Source organism: Hyperolius riggenbachi, chromosome 6, assembly GCF_040937935.1.
Source record: "Hyperolius riggenbachi isolate aHypRig1 chromosome 6, aHypRig1.pri, whole genome shotgun sequence".
NCBI lineage: Eukaryota > Metazoa > Chordata > Amphibia > Anura > Hyperoliidae > Hyperolius > Hyperolius riggenbachi.
In genome coordinates, this window is record NC_090651.1 from 197,368,959 (window position 1) to 197,374,958 (window position 6,000).

Consider the following 6,000-nt stretch of genomic DNA (forward strand, 5'->3'; position numbering starts at 1 on the left):
ATTGAGATCAGCATGTATTTTAGCTACCAAAGCATTTGTATGTGCACTAAAAACTGACAGGAATGATCTAATACAAAAGAAATGGAAGAAAGAACAAAAAGATTGTGACAATTTGAGAATTGTCATGAGATATGGAAGCCATTGGCATGAGGTCTTAAAGAAGAATTGGGGAGCATTGATGTTGGACAAGGATATAGCTAGAATAGTGGGAGAAAGTCCTTTGATTACAACAAGGAGATGCAAGAATTTGAGCGATGTATTGGTTAAGCGTGAACAGACAATATTGTGAGAAAGCAGTGTAAAGGGAATGTACATGTGTTCCAGCTGCAAAGCATGCAAATATGTTCATTCGGGTAACAGCTTTTCTAATAGTGATGGGACAGTGATGTTTAAGATTAATAGTTTAATAAATTGCATGACCACTAGAATCATATATCAAATAATTTGTCTGTGCAATAAAATTTATGTGGGCAAGACCAGGAGAGATGTGGGGTCTAAAGGTAGCCATACACTGGTCGATTTGCCATCAGATTCGACCAACAGATAGATCCCTCTCTGATCGAATCTGACCAGAGAGGGATCGTATGGCTACCTTTACTGCAAACAGATTGTGAACCGATTTCAGCCTGAAACCGTTCACAATCTGTGGTGGTGGTGCTGCCGCCGCTCCCCCCCCCCCCCCCCCGCATACAATACCTGCTCCGCCGGCACGACTGCCCCCGGTCACTGCTGCTCCGTCTCCGCTCTGGTCTCCAGATCCGGCATGCTTTACTTCTTCCTGCCCGGCAGGAAGTTTAAACAGTAGAGCGCCCTCTACTGTTTAAACTTCCTGCCGGGCAGGAGGAAGTGAAGCATGCCGGACCAGGAGACCAGACCAGAGCGGAAACGGAGCAGCGGTGACCGGGGGCAGTCGCGCCGACGGAGCAGGTAATGTATTGCCGCTCTATTGCGTCGGTCGTCGGGCACTCGAATGTCGCTAGCGACGCGCTCCCTACCCGCGGGCGATCGACGGTAATTTTCTGCACGGAGCGATCGACGGGATCGGACGAAATGGATCGAAATTCGGCGTGTAGCGGGAACGATGTGACAGCAGATTCGATCCCAGTGATCGAATCTGCTGTCGATCTAGCGGGAATCGGCCTAGTGTATGGCCAGCTTAAGATTAGGAAACACGTAATAAAAAAAAATTAAAAAAAAAGATTAGGGAACACGTAAAAGAAAATTAAAAACCAGGAGAAATCAAGTCCCTTAGCGGTACATTTTGAGGAATTTCATAAAGGTGACCCCAAAGGTTGGAGGAACAAGGAATATACAGACTACAGATTAGTGGGAGAAGAGGGGATTTTGACAAGGTGCTTTGCCAAAAGGAATGCATATGGATTTATAAATGTGATAGTCTAGCACCCAAAGATTTGAATTCAGACCTGAATTTGAAGGTGTTTTAGTGATATTCCCCCGACCCTGCATCTCTGTTGGTCTTGTCCGGAGAGAAACTAAAGGGTGAATGGTGGGATGGTTGCTTCATAAATTTATTTTCCCCTCTCCTCTCCCTCCCCTGAATTCCCTTGTGTAGGAAAAGTTATTAGAATTAGCATAATTTTGCATTGAATGTGGTAACAAGGAAACTATAGAGCAGGAGTTGACAGGAGAAGGATTAATCCCATATTTCAATGGTAATTGATTAAAATTGCGGAGCACTGATTATATAAAAGACCACAAGATTGTAGTGTCCTCTGAAATCCTGACGAAGGCTGGCACTTGGCCGAAATGCATTGATTTACTGTGGACAAAGCAGGTTTCCATCCGCGCGAGTGAACGTGATGCCACGCTTTAGATCAGCACCAGCCGTTGCCGCTAGGAGAAACGGAGAGGAAGCAGACTTTAGCTAAACCCTGGCGATGGGAGACTTCCCAGCCAGAGGGAAACTTTGAGAGGCTGGTAAATAGAGAAAGCGTGTCTCCCCCCCCCCCCCCCTGTGCTGGAAGTGGGCAGGTTAGAGACCAAACCGAAGCTACAATTGCTGAAGCTTCATTTTATGGGTCACCTAAGTGTTGCGCTTCACTGTGAATAGTGTCTTGACTGGACACAATGCTATTCAATCAGTGATGATTGTAATCAGCAAAATTACGATTTCGCAAAATTTTGCATACATTTTCGAAATTACGCCTACACGTAATTACGATTTGCAAACTAAATTGATTTCGAAGTCATTCGTAATTTCGCATAAAAATGTGCGTAATTTCACTAAATTTCGCATCATTTTGTGCCGACTTAGGAGGTTAATAGCAAAGCCCCATACATGCTACTGACACCAAAATGACTACCTATGTTAAAAGGAATAGTGGGTACAAGGGGAAAATCATTTTCCAAAGAGACCATATAGTTTTTGAGAAAATCGATTTAAAAAATACAAAGAAAAATGTTTTTTAAACTTGGAAAAATCAGTTTAAAAAACATTATTTTTTTCATATTTAAAATCGATTTTCTAAAAAACTAGTGTCTTTTAGAAAAATTCTTTTTTTGACTTGTACTCAATATTCTCCTTAACATAGGTACCAATTTTGGTAGCAATAGCATGTATGAAGGCTTTGCTATTAACTGCCAAAATTGGCACAAAATTTCACGAAATGAAAAATTATGCGAAATTATGAAATACTACTATTACATACAAAATCAATTACGATTTTCCCTGAAATTTCGCATTACGATTACGATGCGAAAATGTGTATTTCGATGCAAAATTTTGCATATGCGAAATTTCGGCCCATCACTGTATTCAATATTGCAGACTGCATAAGCGAAAATGGAGTCCTATGTGAGGATTCAGTGAAAATTGTTACAGCTGCCACACCATCTAGAATTTGCCCTAAACAAGTCATATTGACTGTGGTGAACCGCTGAGTAGTAGGAGGCGAGTGGTTCATGAAACATTCTATGAGTGGGGGTGCTGGCAAACATCAAAGGCACTCTATACAAGTCCAGGCCTCGACATACTCTAAGTGCACTTTAAATTCACCTGAAGTGGCATATGCTCTGAGTGAAAAAAAGTTTATAAGGTTTATGATAGCTTTAGCAGCTGTAAATTATTGGCAAAGCAGGATTTGCACAAGTATCATGTACCACGGTTTTAAAGGGGTAGAGTCAATATTGAGGCGCAGCATCTGCTGATTAACCTCCTTGGCGGTATGGACGAGCTCAGCTCAGTGCCAGGCAGTGCTGAGGGGTGGATCGGGACTCCCCGTGACGTCACGACGTCGATGATGTAATTCCGTTCGTCGCCATGGCGACGGGGGAAGCCCTAAAGGAAATCCCGTTCAGAACAGGATTACCTTATGGGAATACGCGCTGGCGGCGAGGGTACGGGCAGACGCCGAGGGGGGCATCATGTAGCTAGTGCTAGGTTAGCTACATGATTTTAAAAAAAAATCCAAAAAATACCGCTGTGCATCCACCCTGGCGCAAACAATAGAACGCCAGGGTGGTTTTAATGATTAAGGAATTTGATTGAATAAAGCATTTTGAATAATTTTGCACACAATTCTACTATAGCACACATAATTTTGATAGATTTTTTTTAAGTTCAGTTGGAATAATTCTGATATGTTATTGGATATATAAACACCAAGGTACTTGATTTTATGCCTCTGCAATCGAAAAAGGAATGAGGTGGACAGATCCTGCACCATACTCTGTTAAAGAAATATTGAGGATCTCTGTCTTGTATAAATTAATTTTGAAATTGCTCATATTACCATGCTCTGACATTTCCTGTAATATGCTGGGGAAAGCAATGTGCAGGTTGGATACATATTGCAGTAATCCAGAAAGACAGTATTAGCCTGGAATCTTAAAGAGACTCCGTAACAAAAATTGCATCCTGTTTTTTATCATCCTACAAGTTCCAAAAGCTATTCTAATGTGTTCTGGCTAACTGCAGCACTTTCTACTATGACAGTCTCTGTAATAAATCAATGTATCTTTCCCCTGTCAGACTTGTCGGCCTGTGTCTGGAAGGCTGCCAAGTTCTTCAGTGTTGTGGTTCTGCTATGAACTCACCCTTCCTGGCCCCTCTATGCACACTGCCTGTGTGTTATTTAGATAAGAGAGAAGAGAGAAGCTTCTCTAATCAGCTGGATAAATCGTCCTCTGAGCTGGCTGGGCTTTCACATACTGAGGAATTACAAACAAGGGCAAAGCTGTTTGCAGGAAGAAAAGAGCAGCCTGAAACTTCAGTGCATGAGAACTGCAGGGGGGGAAGAAACACACAAATGATCTCTTGAGATTCAAAAGGAATGCTGTATACAGCCTGCTTATGTATGGATGTATTTTCTATGTGTGGACATACTGTACATCAACCTACTTCCTGTTTTGGTGGCCATTTTGTTTGTTTACAAACAAACTTTTAAAAACTGTTTTTAACCACTTTTAATGCGGCGAGGAGCGGCGAAATTGTGACAGAGGGTAATAGGAGATGTCCCCTAACGCACTGGTATGTTTACTTTTGAGCGATTTTAACAATACAGATTCTCTTTAAACTGCAAAGCAATTATGAAGACCAGGAAGTCAACCAGTACTCCCCCGGTGGATAAGTTAAAAATGGCGCACAGCGCCAATGTGTACAAATGGTGCCCCGTTAAATTGCATTGTCGGACGATATTTATCGTTTTTAAGGTTAAAAAATGGTGCAGACCTTGTGAACGTAATTTATCGTTTTAAAACCTGCTTTTTTTTCGTCCTGCCTCACCGTTATTTATCGTTTTAAGCCCTGCTTTGCTGCCGTTTGGAAAATGTCTTTCCGTCGACTTTAACATTTAATAGCAAAGCCCCCTTAAAAGCTAGAAACACCAAATTTGGAGGCTATGTTAAGAGGAAAATTGGGAACAAGAGGAAAACATTTTTTTCCAAAAGACATGATAGTTTTTGAGAAAATCGATTTTAATGTTCTCCTTCTGACCGTGGAAAAATTAAACGCCCGCCTACTATAATGCCAGAAACACCAAATTTGCAGGGAATGTTAAGAAGGACAATGGGAACAAGAGGAACATTTTTTTTTTCAAAAAGACCTTATACTTTTTGAGAAAATCGATTTTAAAATTTCAAAGAAAAAAAGTATACATTTAAATCCCGTAATGACAGTTCTTAGGGAAACAATTCCCACAGTTAATAGCAAAGGCACCTTAAATCCTAGCAACACCTAATTTGCATGATATGTTAAAAAGATACTGGGAAACAATATTTAAAAAAAAATTAAAACATTTTAATTTTTTTTTTTTTATGGTCATAGTGTGGGACATTTTTTGAAAAAAATGGCGTGGGGTCCCCCCTCTGGAGGCTCTGTAACCCTTTGTCTCCCATGCAGGCTGGGATAGCCAGAATGCGGAGCCCCGGGTGACTGGGGCTTCGCACCCTGAGTTATACCAGCCCGCATGGTCCATGGTATGGGGGGGGGGCTCCGGGGGAGAGGGGCGGCCAAGCCTTCCCCTCTCCCCCCGAGTCCTTGTCCAATCCATGGACAAGGGGCTCTTCCCCACCTCCGAGGCCCCAGGAGAAGGTGGGGGCAATGACTTCCTGGAGGGGTTCATGGTGGCATCTGGGAGTTCCCTTTAAGAAGGGGAACCCAGATGCCTGCCCCCCTCCCAAGTGCAATGAGTATAGGGGTACAAAGTACCCCTTACCCATTTTCATAAAGGGTTCAATGAAATAAAAATGCAACAACGAGAAAAGTCCTTTAATGTTCTTCATTAACCAGAAATACTTACCTGTACCATTAAGAAAACGTTCCCACGCCAATATCCTCGGAAAAGGTCCCACGCTATAATCTGTTATGTCCCACAACCACAGTCTCCTCTATCTTACGGTTTTCAGAAATACTTACCTGTACCTTTAAGAAAAAATTCCCATGCCAATATCCTCGGGAAAAGGTCCCATGCTATAATCTGTTATGTCCCACGATGACAGTATCCTCTATCTTGCGATCTTCAGAAATACTTACCTGTACCT